General features: G+C 42.5%; 1 protein-coding gene across 2 annotated transcripts in view; it reads left to right on the plus strand.

Annotated features, from left to right (window-relative positions):
- The first annotated feature begins 12,096 nt into the window (after nt 1–12,096).
- The window catches only part of LOC146866275 (uncharacterized), a 181,349-nt gene continuing 177,024 nt past the window's right edge, over nt 12,097–16,421 (plus strand). For both annotated transcript variants that reach the window (XR_014976780.1, XM_085640813.1), the window contains exon 1: nt 12,097–12,228. The gene's annotated coding sequence lies outside the window, so the exon portion shown is untranslated. The remainder of the gene's footprint in view (nt 12,229–16,421) is intronic.

Genomic DNA, 16,421 nt, shown 5'->3' on the forward strand with positions numbered 1-16,421 from the left:
GGGCATCTAGAATATGTAGTACAATTAGTTCTGTCGGGTAAGTGATTGCTTTATAGTTTCATCAAAACATGTACAGAAAGAAAGTGAAACACACCTGTATTGAATCAATCAAAATCAATATATTGTCATCTTATTCTCTTTTTTGTATTTACAGTTTTTGTCACAACATAGTATGGCAGTCACAAGCAAACAAAAATAATTGAAAACAACGGAGGGGTGACTTATAAGTGATTAGGTGATCTGGAAGGGAGAAGGTGTTGTAAGTGAAAGAAATATGTACAGTGCTATACAAGAAGTATATAAAATGTTAAGATCAATGGACATCCATCCCTAAACACATGAATCTCCAATAGGCCTATTACATATTCTGTTTTTTTGCGTGGGGTGGAGAACGTACGGTATGGAGTATCGGGATACTTCAACATTTCGACCCAGGGAAGTGCGGGATTTTGACGGAGTCAAAATGGGTCTTCTTCAGGACAAGGGGAAGACCGCCTGTTTGGACAAAGTTTTTTTTTTTTTTTTTTTTTTGAAAACCTTTATTGACAGTTCAATAAGAACAAGTATGGGCCTACAACCCCCCAGGGCCGGCCGCTAAGCAATCAGAACAATAACGACAAGTATAAACACAGGCAGCACTTCGGGGAGCCAAATCGTACTGCTAATACTGTGAACAGCGTAAGTAGGGCACCAGGAGAAAGAGGTTTTCATTTTATGATGAAACAAGGCAGAAGGATCAGGTGACAAGCAATTTTAAAACAACGATCACGGATATGCAGAGTAATGAACGTTAGCGATTTACAGCAATCTATTCGGTCAATGGCGCAAACACAAGAACATCAGGATGGGGAAAAACATAGTATACAGTTGCGCCCGCAGTCCCCCGCCAGAACTCCCCAAGAACACCCCGGAAGTTGTGAACACATGGAACGGCAACGAGGCTTAGCAAAAGGAGGTGTATCACACTGATCCCAGAAAGAGAAAAACAAAAAGAATCAGAGAAGAAAAAGGAGGCCATGGAAAAAAAGATGAAAGAATATAGAATCCCCTCCCCCAACCCCCCACCATGCACCTCTGCAGATGAGTACGGCCCCCCCCCCCAGCAGTGTGCCTGTCGCCCTGGAACCAGACCCGAAATGTAGGAGAATAGGGAAAAAGAAGTAGGAAAGGACCCCCACCAGACGGGGGGGTAGAGAAAGTATTTATAAACTGGAGGAGGGCCTTCATAACAGACCCCCGGCTTCTCCCTCCCGCACGGTAAGGTTCCCCTAAAGTGAACAAGGAACAGTACAAAAACAATCTTCTCAAACCACGATGGGGAGCATTATGCACCTATTGTGCCAGTAGCCATGTCAGGAGAAGCACACCACCCCAAGCCCGCCCGTCCACTAGGCGACCACCCCCGAGGGGCCAGCCTCATCCCTGACCACTCTGTGGAATTCTGCCCATGCCAACCCCTCGACCCAGCACCATACCCAATGTTCCTAGGCAGAGGAATGTCCAACAACGACAGAGAAGCGACGCACACAGGTGGGGTGGAAGTCTCTGAGCATCAACACAGTCCGCCGCGTGAGGAAACAGGCTTCCCAGTGCTGCCCTAGGATCTGCACTGCACGCAAGGTTCAGGAAGGCAGAAGCAGCCAAAGCAGACATTAGTTGCTGGAGTTGTCTCTGGGTCGCAGGAGGGCATGCACGGGATGAGGCCACCACATCCCACTCAGGTCCAACACCTCCGGGGCAGATCAGGCCCTCAGAAGGTCGAACACACTGTAGCTTACTGGCCGGGGCGTCCAGTCGTGTACTAACCTCAGGGGTGGCCGCCACAGCGTCCTCCTGCGCGCAGTGTGGGTAGACTCTGTGTTCGTGTGTTTGGACAAAGTTAATCAGCAATAAGTGGGGTGTGTTTCATTAAGCGCACAAATAAACTGATAGTCAGATAGACCTACCAGTAGACGTGGTGTGGGATACCATTAGAAGTCCTATTTGATGAGGCGTAATCCACCAACCTGTTGGATTCTGAAAGAGGCAATTGAGTAAACGAGCAATTAGTGCTGCTAGACTAGCTCACATGATCATGCAGCAAATGGAAAGAGGGTTACCTTTAGGGAGGGCGGGAATGAGTCACGTTACTCGGAAGAGAATCCTATTCCAAGAGTCAAAGCTATCAAGGGGGAAAGGAACAATGGATTTAGCACTCTGAGCCTCATTCCAAGATTACTGTTGTACTCATTAGGCTTGACGAAGCGTGAACAAAAAACATAGCCAAAATAGTATAAGGGCTCTACATTGTAAAGTTTGCGCTTAGATTTAGCGGTCTGAGCTTCAATCAGAGAGTACTATTGTGCTTTATTAGGCTAGATGAAATGTAAATAAAAGCATGGCCAGAAAGTAGTGAATAAAAAGCATGCCAAAACTGTGTAAGGGCTCCACATTGTGAAGTGTGCGCTTAGATTTAGTGGTCTGAGTCTCAATCAGAGTCCTATTCAGTTTAATTAGGCTAAATGAAATGTGAATTAAAAGCAGAGCCAAAAAAGTGTGTAAGGGCTACACATTGTAGTGTGCGTTTTTAAAAACACGGCCGGAGGTGAGAGCATAGACGTCATGTTCAATGACATGAGGTAAATGTCAGACGTGGTATAATTACTACCGGGTGTGGCAGCATGCCCATTAGGGCCGTAAGACTAACAGCCAAGACGGGGTGAAGTATTAACTGTTGCTGCGAGATCCGGATTTAGAAAAAAACAGTATTGTAAAATCAAGGCATGTAAGTGAACGCTGGCTCTAAAACATTCAATTATTTAATGCGGAAGAGGTCGTGTAGGTGCCTGGTGTGGCAGCATGCACATTACAACCAATTGCGGGATGATTACCCTCGTAAGAGAATCTTGAAAAACCGGATTGTCAATGAACGCTGGGCCGGGTCTCTCCGGTGCTGAGCACCTGCAGTTTTTCAAAGGGGGCCTCGAAACCTGTCTCTATCGGGCTTTGTTTTGTGCCCTGTTTTTGTCTGGACTGCAGTGAGAGCAGGAACATCGATGTGCGTGTGCTCACACTGCTCACTTCTCACTAGTGGAGAAGTTATGACATGACGTCATGCCAAGGTGAATGTTGAAGGGGAAGGAAAATCCTTTAAAGAGAGTCATTTTCTCTCTGGATTTCCCTTCTCTTTTTGAAACTCAGGAGCAGCAACATTGTTGTGGTGTCACCAGGGCGTTAAGTGGAAGCTTTGCAGTGGCGGCCCCTCCATTGGGGCGTCACCCCACTGCTTTCTCACAGTGCGAGAAGCAGAAACATAAAATAGTACAACTACCATTTTATGTTTCTGCTTCTCGCACTGCAAGAAAGCAGAAGTGCCTGATTGTGGGTGGGAGGGTAGGCAGGTCTGCTTAAAATCAGGGGAGGCGTGGCTAGCCCACTGTTGTAGGCCCAGACTGTTAGGTCGGCCCTTTGGGGCCGACCAAAGCAGTCATGTATACTATCCCTTTACTCTCCTTTTTCTCTACGTAGGCTGCCTACATAGAGAAAATGGCTTCCTTCAGGCGCCCAGCAGGGCGCCGGCCTCACCAATCACAATGCTGCCATTGCAGCATTGTGATTGGTGGAGGGAAGGGAGGCTGCCTGTGGGTGGCTGCTTTTTAGGTCTCGCCTGAGACAGCGATTTAGCGCTGCTCTGACAAAAGTTTTAGTAAACGGGTTTTGGAAGTGCAAACTAGTGACTTTTCAGGCCTCCAGCTACAGTAAATGTACGCCGGGCGCGCGCACCATTTGTCAGTCTGCGTGATCACTTTCGCGGCCGCTTTGATGTTCTCAGTGAGCCGCGCGGCCACTGAGAACATCAAAGCGGCCGCGAAAGTGCACACCATTTGCTTAGGGTAGGAAGACAGACCTGCTAGATCTAAGGACTTCCTGTTAGGATTAGGTGAAACACTGCCTGCCAGAACAAAACTTTCTGTAAGGAAACCTCACGACCTCCGTCCGTGTGGTTCACTTTTCCTCTACCTTAAATTAAAATGTAATGCACCTTCTATCGAAACATAAATATTACACTTCAATATGTGACATCATTTTCTGCCGATTACCATGCACTGTTTCAGACTCTAATTTGTGAATCCCACACACTACTGGGGCTCCTTTCTAGTTCTCTCAGATCTCAAGTCAAAACACTTCCTTTCTTTTGTCAGCCGACCGTCTTCGGTAGAGGCCTGACTAGTCCTACATGGTGGTCTGTGTCAAGGTGCTCCAGCGCTGAATACCAAAATCCCCTTTCTACGTCACAGACCACAGATCTTCTTCTACCACATTCATTCACTCATTCACTGGTGGGGCCCATAACACCAATCATTCATTCTACTTTAGATCAATGGTCCTCGAGAGAGGGGGAATCCTTTCTCTATTCCATGCGCTGGAAATGGGAGGAAAATGCACAAATTCCCTGATGAGTAAACAAGTTCACCTATTCCTCCCTACCTCACCAGGGTCTCAATACTTTTTAACCTAGCAATTCCTCCCATGTATAGGCCATGGATCAGCTGAGTTGCTGGGAAAAGCGACACTTAATTCTTCTAAACAATATACATCAATACACTTCCAAATAATAACCCGACACAGTTCTAAAATGAATTGAAATGTTTATCTAAATAAAGCATAAGAAAATCATAAACATTCAATATTTTGATTCGCAATATTTACCTAATCTGGCTAAATGGCGTCCTCTATGTCAAATTCAAATCTTTCGTCTCTATGCCCATAAATCGATCAATCAGTTCGTAAATTATTTGGGCATCAGATCAGTCCATCAGAGTCTCTGGCAAGCAGCTGTCCAGCAGTGTCACCATCCTCTCCGTCAGCATAACGTCAGGAAAACAAGCTAAAGCGCAATGAGCCTAATGACCCTCTCTAGTCTACTTCTTTTATAGTAAAATCAACAACAAAATGTTACAATACATGTTTTAAACAAAACCGATTGCTGGAACCAGGATCATTCTTCCTGATTCTCATACGTTCAATGTTTCATTAGATGTAATTCTCAATTTATTAATAATTTGCAACAGTTACTAGTCCATTCAGGGCATTTTGGTTCCCATACGGGTTTGTGTCCATGGTGTCATTAATTATAACAGTTCTTAGTTTAAGGAAGTCCATTGTCTGAGGATTGGCACTCCTCCCGGTGCGACCTTCACGAGTACAGTCCGCCTGGGGTCAGGACGAGGTTATTGTTGCTCTTTTTTTAGCGCAGGCGCACTTCACTCAGTGAATTCTGTATCTCGTCTGTCCGTCAAAATAGGGAAGGCAGCCATTTTGTGGCCACTCCAGAAAGGTCAACTTAAGCAAAGAAACACAAAACGTAACTAATACATGGAAGTGACTATTAAAATGTTATTCCCTCACTAAACCCTCTATGTGTGTGTATTTATCTAGCAAAAGCAACACGCATTGCGGTTTATACTCACAATTTAAAGCACGATTCACAAATCACATCACAAAAGCAACATATAACATGCAAATTCTAAATATCTGTCATTAGTATGCATACGAAATTAGTTTACATATCAATCAGGCCATGCAAATGCGATTCCCACGTGTATTTTCTAATTAGTAATGTTGATTATTCAAACACAGCAAACCATTAATATTATTAATTTTAATCAGTTATTCGTTTTAATTCAAAATGATAAAATTGAGGAGGTATACAAATCTTAGGGAAAACCTCACTCCAGCAATCCCCCCTTTGGTGATTTTATCACCACAAAACACCCATATTTAGTACCCTTTTACGGAAATTTGAAATGACTTCTTACTCATAGCTCATAATTCAGTTACTCCATATTCATCTCTTTTTACTTTTTTATACATACTTTCTTTCCACTCATCTAAGGCTATCTCTTCTAAATCTTTTTCTGGATCTTTTCCTTTTCTCTTAAGTTTATCTCTTTTTATTTTATTATTTGTTTTCTTATTTCTACAACACATACACCCTAATCTTATCACTAATAATGCAACTATCACGCATGTTAATGGAAACAAAATCTTACCTATAACAATACTACCAATTCTCTTTCTCAGAACTCGACCTTCAGGTATTTCGTTCTCACTCTCTTCTGACTCTGTCCCAACTTGCTTTTCCTTTTCACCAGTCTCTTTATCCACCACTTGTTCTGGTTTCCTTACTTCTTTCCCTCCTCGGGTCTCCGACACGCAATCTTCCTGCTGACTACTTGTCCCTTCACCTAGCTGGATGTTGCAGTTCCCTACACCTCCTCGGGGGTCTTCCGCAATCTGACCCTCTCTCTCTGTATCTGTCCCTTCTTCATTCAAATCTATTATTTCAGGTGGAATTTCTCTCAGTTTTTCATCTGGGATTTGTTTTCTTTGACTTTCTTTTACTGCTTCTTTGTCTTTTCCTTCCTTCTTTTTAGGTTCTTTTCTAGGACCTTTCTTTCTTTGCTCATCTTCAGAATCTGAGCTGTTAGAAATCTGCAATCTTCTTCTCAGAGAGACACTTCTGGGAACTAGAATCTGTTTTGGTTCATTTTCCCCCCTTTCAGGATTTTCTCGCGTTTTTGGTTCTTCGTTGTCTGACTCAGTACTTGACTCTGATTCATCATAGTACTCTTTCTCCTTGCAATCCACTGGATTTGGTATTCTCAGGGTATGGCTGGCATGGATCCAGTTTTTCAGTCCAGCGCACTTCACAGCTGTTGACTTGGTCAGAATGACTTGTCTTGGTTTTCCCCACCTGGGAACCATACAGTTTCTTCTTCTGTGGACCTTTATCCTCACCCAATCTCCTGGGCTCAGATCATGGGCTGGCTTCTTTTCAAGAGTGGTGGCATCCCCTCGAACCTAATCAAACACAGAATGAACTGCGTCAGCCAGGCCTTTACAGTACTCCAACACCATGTCATCAGAAATCGTCATCAGTTTGTTGACTGGTATGTAAGCATGCCTCATTGCACGTCCCATGATTATTTCATGAGGACTTAACCCTGTAGTTCTATCTGGGGTTGCACGTATGGTCATCAAAACTAGAGGCAAGACATCAGGCCATTTCATTCCTGTGGCTAAACACATTTTTCCAATTCTGTTTTTGATTGTACCATTCATTTGCTCAACCACACCAGAAGCTTCTGGTCAGTAGGCACAGTGCAGTTTCTGTTGTACACTCAATGCTTCACTGACCAATTTTACAATCTCATTATAGAAATGCCCTCCTCTGTCTGATTCAAGGGTCACTGGAAACCCGAACCTAGGGATGAATTCTCTCAAAAGCAGCTTTGCTACTGTCAATCCATCATTTCTCCTTGTCGGGTATGCTTCTACCCACCTGGAGAATAGGCAGACTATGACCAGAACATACCTCAGTCTGTTACATGTTGGCATCTCAATGAAATCTATCTGCATTCTGGTAAAAGGCCCTCCTTCTCAAACTATAGTTCCTAGACTCACCACTGTCTTTCTTCCAGGATTGTATTGCTGACAAATTAGACATCTGTGACATAGACTCTGATATAATTCTGTTACTCCATATTCATCTCTTTTTACTTTTTTATACATACTTTCTTTCCACTCATCTAAGGCTATCTCTTCTAAATCTTTTTCTGGATCTTTTCCTTTTCTCTTAAGTTTATCTCTTTTTATTTTATTATTTGTTTTCTTATTTCTACAACACATACACCCTAATCTTATCACTAATAATGCAACTATCACGCAGGTTAATGGAAACAAAATCTTACCTATAACAATACTACCAATTTTAGCTAAGAAATTTTTAATAGCAGCTATTTTCTTTCCCATTCTTGTCCATACATCTTCAACCTCCAGTGGTGCAAGTTCATCATGCAATTCAGTAATATTTTTAATGTAAACTTTTAGATCCTTACTTTCGTCTGGAATGTAAGGGCAACAATGTTGAACTTTCAGCATTCCACAGACTCCACCCTCTTTCGCCAATAGAATGTCAAGGGCAAGTCGATTTTGCATTACCATAGCACGCATGGCAACCATTTCAGTATTAACCAATAAAAATCCATTAGCAGTGCTTGTTGACAAGCGATCCACTACTGTAGACAATCTTCTAATTTTATTTGCATTCAGAGTTATTCCCACTGCTGGTATCAATGCACAAAAGATGTCACCTACAATTTCTGCCCAAGATTCTCTCTTTCTACGCACTAAATGACTATTTAAACTATTTACACCCTCTTCTCTGTCAAAGTGAAAGATTTTTGGAAACACCAGGCCTACATAACATGTGCCATACCAATGGTCTGGCAAACGATAATATGCCCTGTTCCCAAAGATAAAATATATTCCAGGAAATACTGGATCTCTTCCACCTTTGAATCCCCATCCACCTATGATTCGGTATATATCATGGCACTCACTATTACCTACAAAAAGATTATCATATGCAGTTTGATTCCTTCTTATACTAAATTTTCCTTTCTGAGGCCTATCCAAAGCTATTGTTGGTGTAGACTCTCCTTTTGTCAGATGTTTCTCCATTTCTATGTCCCAAGCCGTTTTCTCAACCTTTCCTTCTGATGCCTTTTTGTGCATCTTATGCCTTCTTTCCTCAACCATATTCAAAAATGTATTTTCTTCTTTCTGCAAACTGCATGTCAAATTATATTTAAAAACAACTTCTAATGTTAGTTCACTAGTCTCTAGGAAAAATTCACCTAAAACTTTAGCAGGTCTTACCTTATTTAGCTTATTATTAGCAGGCACTAATGCAAAAATGTTATCTACATCTGAAAAATAATACTCTAATTTCCCTAACTCATAAAATAAGCTAGCTATTACACTACATGTTATTCCATAAGTACCTGGAAGGTGATGATAAGTCACTCCCTCTACCACAGAAGCAGGTAACTGCATACAGACGTAGCAGTCCCTTACATCCATAGTCTTTACATATTCATACAACAATTTTGAAAATACATTATTAGAGAAATCGTTAATAGACCTATCTTTATGCAAATGAATGTTTGTTTCTACAGTCGGCACTACCTTTGAAATTTTACCAATGTTAGTTTTGTTTTGACCATGTCCTTCTATTGTATCTATTGTGACTTTAAATTAAATTACAAGAGCTAGGATGCTCCATAAAAGCATTAATAAGCCTGTACAACAGCAACATGTTTTACACCATCTTTTCATGAATGTACATCTACTTTTACTACCATCTATGTTAGCCATTTTTACTAAAACAGACCGTGTCTTTTGACTTAGCCTCTTCTACTTTGTGACCAGTTTCTAACCCAAAGCTTCTAAGCTTCTACTTGGTACCACTAGTTTTCTACTTCTTCTCTTTTATTATCGTTTTCCACATCAACAGCTTCTTTGTTTATTCAGTTTGGCATCTCATCGTCCTTTGCCTCCTTCTCCCAATCAGGATACAGAATTTCCTGAATCTCCGCTTCTTCTTCTCCAATGTCGGACAAGAGAACTCTCAGGATTTCTGATTCTTCTTCTTCTTTAACCACTTTCAGTAAAGCCTCCTCTGGATTTCCTTGACTGTCTGCCTCTTGGGATTCTTCAGGCAGGGCCATATACGTTCATTCCGGCGACGTATACTTCTGGTTAGGTTTTCTTGTCCTTCCGGACCCTTTTGTTACAACTGTTTCTTCCTCCTTTGATTTTTCCTGACTCGTGACTTCATTCACCTGTTCAGCTCTTGGTGATTTCACTCGAGACAATCGATATCTTAGTCTCTTTATTTTGTTTGGCCAAACTTCTGGTTTTACAGTTCTTTTCAATTTCCTTTCTTTAACATTCTTTTCATTCTTTTCTTCTCTCCAAGCTCTCTTTCTCAGAACTCGACCTTCAGGTATTTCGTTCTCACTCTCTTCTGACTCTGTCCCAACTTGCTTTTCCTTTTCACCAGTCTCTTTATCCACCACTTGTTCTGGTTTCCTTACTTCTTTCCCTCCTCGGGTCTCCGACACGCAATCGTCCTGCTGACTACTTGTCCCTTCACCTAGCTGGATGTTGCAGTTCCCTACACCTCCTCGGGGGTCTTCCGCAATCTGACCCTCTCTCTCTGTATCTGTCCCTTCTTCATTCAAATCTATTATTTCAGGTGGAATTTCTCTCAGTTTTTCATCTGGGATTTGTTTTCTTTGACTTTCTTTTACTGCTTCTTTGTCTTTTCCTTCCTTCTTTTTAGGTTCTTTTCTAGGACCTTTCTTTCTTTGCTCATCTTCAGAATCTGAGCTGTTAGAAATCTGCAATCTTCTTCTCAGAGAGACACTTCTGGGAACTAGAATCTGTTTTGGTTCATTTTCCCCCCTTTCAGGATTTTCTCGCGTTTTTGGTTCTTCGTTGTCTGATTCAGTACTTGACTCTGATTCATCATAGTACTCTTTCTCCTTGCAATCCACTGGATTTGGTATTCTCAGGGTATGGCTGGCATGGATCCAGTTTTTCAGTCCAGCACACTTCACAGCTGTTGACTTGGTCAGAATGATTTGTCTTGGTTTTCCCCACCTGGGAACCATACAGTTTCTTCTTCTGTGGACCTTTATCCTCACCCAATCTCCTGGGCTCAGATCATGGGCTGGCTTCTTTTCAAGAGTGGTGGCATCCCCTCAAACCTGATGAAACACAGAATGAACTGCGTCAGCCAGGCCTTTACAGTACTCCAACACCATGTCATCAGAAATCGTCATCAGTTTGTTGACTGGTATGTAAGCATGCCTCATTGCACGTCCCATGATTATTTCATGAGGACTTAACCCTGTAGTTCTATCTGGGGTTGCACGTATGGTCATCAAAACTAGAGGCAAGACATCAGGCCATTTCATTCCTGTGGCTAAACACATTTTTCCAATTCTGTTTTTGATTGTACCATTCATTTGCTCAACCACACCAGAAGCTTCTGGTCAGTAGGCACAGTGCAGTTTCTGTTGTACATTCAATGCTTCACTGACCAATTTTACAATCTCATTATAGAAATGCCCTCCTCTGTCTGATTCAAGGGTCACTGGAAACCCGAACCTAGGGATGAATTCTCTCAAAAGCAGCTTTGCTACTGTCAATCCATCATTTCTCCTTGTCGGGTATGCTTCTACCCACCTGGAGAATAGGCAGACTATGACCAGAACATACCTCAGTCTGTTACATGTTGGCATCTCAATGAAATCTATCTGCATTCTGTTAAAAGGCCCTCCTTCTCAACCTATAGTTCCTAGACTCACCACTGTCTTTCTTCCAGGATTGTATTGCTGACAAATTAGACATCTGTGACATAGACTCTGATATAATTCTGAATTTTGGGTTGTACCAGGTCTGTTTAAACGACCTGATCATAGCATCTCTCCCTATGTGTCCCTGGCCATGATACATCCGTGCCATGGTAGACAACATGCTATCTGGTAGGACTGGTCTTCCATCTCGATAGACCCACACCTGATCCTTTTCCCTTGGTGCACATCCTGCTTTTACTCACTGCCTTGTTGTAGGCAGGCTCGGCCCACTTAAAGCACTGGCTCTAACTCTAGTCTCCCCAAATGCGAGATCGATTGCATTGCAAATGCTTGTTAGGACTCGTGCCCTGACAAGTATGTTCCCAGCTGCAGGTTAAACCTCGCAATGCTGCGACATTCTATGACAAGGCATAAATACACATTCTAATACTGCATTATACAGTTCTACACTCTACGTTTTCTAACCTTAGTATACATATAATCCCACTACTACAGACTGATTTCACTCGTCACTAAAATGGAATAGTTAAAAATAATTTCCGTTGGGCAGCTCCTCCTATAACAGTACCATCGAAGTCACTTGTTAGTCCAATGGCTGTCAACAGATGGCGCCCTATGGTTAAAATTCAAAAACATTAACAACCCGCTAAGCAACATAGGCTCATAGAATATTCTGAAATGCATGTCTGTTTCAAACCCACAAGAAAAACTTCCTAACGTTTCAGAAGACGACTGGTATATCTGAGATAGACACATGGGATTATCAATTGGCAGCGGGGCCCGAGCGAAAGACATCATAACCCTGTTTAAAACGAACATATACTGCGCAAGGCGGAGAGACCATTGTCTGGGGGAAGGTTCTGTAGCGTGTTCCTTCCGGCCAATAGGAAGCGCGAATGTCGAAAGCTGCGCGCGCACCCTACCTTCTTCAAAGTTCAAGTCTATCTCCGGGCCCGCGGCTCATTTATTAGTTCCTCGCAGTCACCAAGCGAAAAGCAGTAATGACACCGCGGGCAAAGTAAGAGCCGAGTCCACGGAAGGGGGCGGTGGGCGGTGGGCTTGGCAAAGGAGGCGCTGCGGGGAGTACGCGAGGCAGGCATGTGTTACAATTATACACGAGGCTAGGTGACCGCGACGTTTAAGTACCACTTTACTGAGGCTAGGGGCGGCGGAGGGTCTGTTTGTGGTACCCACTGACCTGTGCCCCGCAGAAACGAGGTCCGTTAAATGTTCAAATTACGGTTTGTTTTCCACAACCATTGCAGGGGGTTGGGATTCGGCGTATTGCGCAGCAGGTCCCTAGTGTGCCCAGCTGGACTTTTTTTTTCCTGCTCAGTAAGTAATTAACCATAATCTGTTAATTGAGTAATTTGCGACTGAGAGCTAAAACTCCACCCAAACTTTTCGCTGCACACACATTCACGCCACATATTCTTAGCTAAATTGCCTGGGCTTGAGGTGCCATAGACTTTCTGAGCAACTTTGCTCCGATACAAGTTTATTTGCATATGCATATTTAGCACGGACATTACCCAAAGGTGCCAGAGTGCTTTTCAGGGCAAATATTTCGTTACATAGAAGTTGATGGTTTAACATCGACGATGCAACTATAAATAATTACTAAGGATTGATAATATAAGGGATAAATTGTAATGCGTTGATAACATTTTTGTTTAATAACTTTGTAATTAAGGTGCGCAATTATTTATGCATTTTATCTTGTATGTACATATTTTATTTGTTCTTTTATGGTCTCTGACCGAAATAAAGTTTTAAAAAAAAGATAATATAAGAAAGTACATCATTACATAAAAACAGAATGTACAAAACCCTTAAAAAGTTTTAAGTAATATATGCAGAGTGTACGAAGGTACGTATGGCTGTGAAAATGATTAGGTAGTATGCACCGTAGAAAGGGTTCAGGTAGTATAGGGGTATGCGCCAAAAGTTGATTACATTGTTTTAGCTAAAGTGCCATTGGAAAAGAAGGGCTTTCAAGTCCGTTTTGGAAGGCGTCAGTGACGTAGTGGTTGGGCGCGGCCCGTGCAGGTAAGAGCGGGGAGACTGGTCGACAGACGATAAAGAGGTAAACTTACATGTAAAAAAAACGAAAGGTAAGGGGTTTTTGTTTTTTTAAATATCAGTTTACCTCGTCAGCTGTCTACTCCCCCGCCTCACTGCGCTTACCCGCCGCATGGGCCACGCATGGTAGAGGTGCGCAGATTTGCAAGTAGTGTATTCCAGATTCATGCTGCTCTTCCCGAGGAGGATTGTGCCGTCAGACGTTTCCTTTTTAAAAGACAGGGGTTCAAGATACATTGCTTCAGCGTTCTGTTGCGGTCAGGAGCCACCTGATAGCTTGAGTTTTTCCGATAAGTAATGGGGAGTTGATGTGTGCGGGGCTTTTTGGATGATGCAGGCAGTCTTGTAGATAGCTCTTGGTTCAATTGGGAACCCTCAGAGGGTGGTCAGCATGGCGATATGGTCATTTTTGGGGGGTGCCGAATTATTTTTGGGGGGGTGGAGGGTGGTGATATGGGTTTTGGGGATACCGGCCAGAAGAAAGTTACAATCAATTAATCAGCGGTTTGTAAAACGTGCTACTCACCCGTGATGGGTCTCAAGGCGCTGGGGGAGGGGGGCATGCAGCTCCGGATCAGGTGAAGAGCTGGGTCTTGAGGCACTTCCTGAAGGTGTGCAGGGTGGGGGAGCGTCTGAGGCTGACTGAGAGCTCGTTTCATGTCTTTGCTGTGACGTAAGAGAAGGCTCTACCACCTGCAATAGTCTATTCTGGAGAGCACCAGCGTATGAGCAAGAGATTTAAGATCTAGTTCTGGGATGAAACAGTGGATTCCCCACAGACGATGAACTTGGTAGCAAGCTGTAATGAAGAAACATGCACAAAGTAGGGTTCAAAGCTTTATTCAGCTTAAGTTCTTTCGTCGACATCCATGACCCAGAAACCACAGTTGGGCTCCAGGAGTGCACATTAGAACCCTGACAACATTCTAAGGAAAGGGTCACAAAGATGAAAGAATGGGGGAGGCGGAAGGGTCCAATGGAAAAGAGAAGGCAGGGAAATACATGGGAGAGAATACAACATATCTCCTTCCCTAGGAAATACAATAACCAAGCACTGAAATAATAAGGGATACATAATGGCATAGCTGTGGAGGAAGAGAAAAGATAAATAAGGAGAACAGGTTAGTACATTTTGTAATCCTTGTGCCACAAAAGTTTCTTATGATGGTTCCTTAGAAACTTTTTCCTGTTGTGAGCCAGGTTTATTGTTTATTAGTGCTCTGTATTCCATGCAAGTATTAGAGAAGTCCTCACTGTTATCTTTGGCAATCCTGTCAGGACTCCACATTTGGGCATCCTCTAGAAGTACGTTTTTGAAAGCCTTACATACTTTCCTTCTCTCTGAAAACTTAGAGGAACCTGAGTATACAGATCTAGGCAATTTTACTCTTACGACATCTTCCTTCCTTCCAAATTTTGATCTTTATTTGCACTCTACTGTTGTACTTGTTTACGTACTTCATTTGATGATCCTGAATTCTTTCCCTTATTTTGTCACGATCTACCTCCTTATCATTGTTACCAACCAGCCACAAGGGACTTAGTTTAGTTCCTGGTTCCCTACCTTTTAACCTCTTTGCGGCGACAAATTCCGCCGCAGCGCTGCCGTGGTGCTGGACATTCCATTCGTGGGCGTGGTCATGACGTCTCCCGGCCGTCGTCCGCACACGCCAATTGTGACTCATGACGGCCGGGAGACGTCATGAGCATGGAAGAGGTTAAGCGACACCAGTGATGGAGTGAGGGGTAACGAGATAAGAACAAATCATTTAATCTAATGTTTTCTTCATGTTCAGTCCTCTGCCTACGTTGAGTTGAATGCAATGTTTGATCAACCGGTTGACTCTTTCAACTAATCCATTTGCTCTTGAAAAATAGTGTGGTTTGCAAGCGAGTTTCTGAAAATGTATGTAAAAATTCCTTCATTCGTGATGAAGTAAATTGGGCACCATTTTACGTTACCAGAGTTTGGGTTACACCTTCAATGCAAAACACTTCTTGTACAAATGTTATAACAGTATTATAACAGTATTGGTAATGATGTTGTCCACAACTTTGATGACCACCCATTTAGAATGATAATCTACTAGTGTAAATATGAACCTTCCTCCTAGTCCCTTCGCATTTATGGGACCAATAATGTCCAGAGCCAACTTGTTCCAAGGAACAGGGGGCACATTAACAGCTGAAATGTAACTTTTGACCGCTTGTTTGCTCTTATCGCTGTATGTACAGCTGATACCTTGTCTCATGCTCATCTCAATCATGGAGTCTATGCCTGGCCACCGACAATGAAGGTTGGTCTTGTTCTTGGTCAAACAGCAACCTAAATGGCCTTCATGTGCCAAGATTATGATTTTATTTTTTTCACGCAAACTTTCAGGAGGTACTAATTTGTTTCCCCTATACAAAGCTTGGTCACAAATATACAATTAGTTTCTCACCTCCCAAAATCCTTTCTCATCATTCTTAAGATCAGAACACTTTTTAGGTCATCCCTTCAAAATGTTTTCACATTTTGAATCACATGATCGCTTTTCATACTGTCTTCCCATTCTTGTTTATTTATCCCCTCAGTAATTGCTGCCACCACAAATTCTTCAAAAACCTTTTTTTCCGACTCATTATTTGGTTAGGGAAGTCGAGACAAAGAATCTTATGCCTGATTTCTTGGTCCTGGTATGTACGCAATCTTGAAGTTGAATCTTTCTAAACCAAGGAACTACCTGGAGATTCTAGGTGTGGTTCTTTCAATATTTTTCACTGAAAATGCACTAACCAAAGGCTTGTGGTCTGTTTTTAGAGTGAAAGGAATTCCTCAGACAAACACACGTTAGTGCTTCACTGCCCAATAGCAGGCTAGAGCTTCTCTTTATACTACAGAGTATCGGGGTTCAGCTTCAGTCAATGCTCTTTACACTAACGCTACAATCCTTTCTTCATCATCTACAACTTGGCTAAGGGTCGCCTCTATGCCTTTAGTTCTGACATAGGTGGTAAGTATAGTGTGTTTGCTGGTGTCAAATTGTCCTAAAAAGGGACATTCACAATAAGGCACTTCAATTTATTAAATGCTTCCATATATTATTCACTCCAAACAAAATTTTCACCCTTTTTTAACAAATTCCG

This window comes from Triturus cristatus, chromosome 2_1 (assembly GCF_964204655.1).
Source record: "Triturus cristatus chromosome 2_1, aTriCri1.1, whole genome shotgun sequence".
Classification (NCBI taxonomy): Eukaryota; Metazoa; Chordata; class Amphibia; order Caudata; family Salamandridae; genus Triturus; species Triturus cristatus.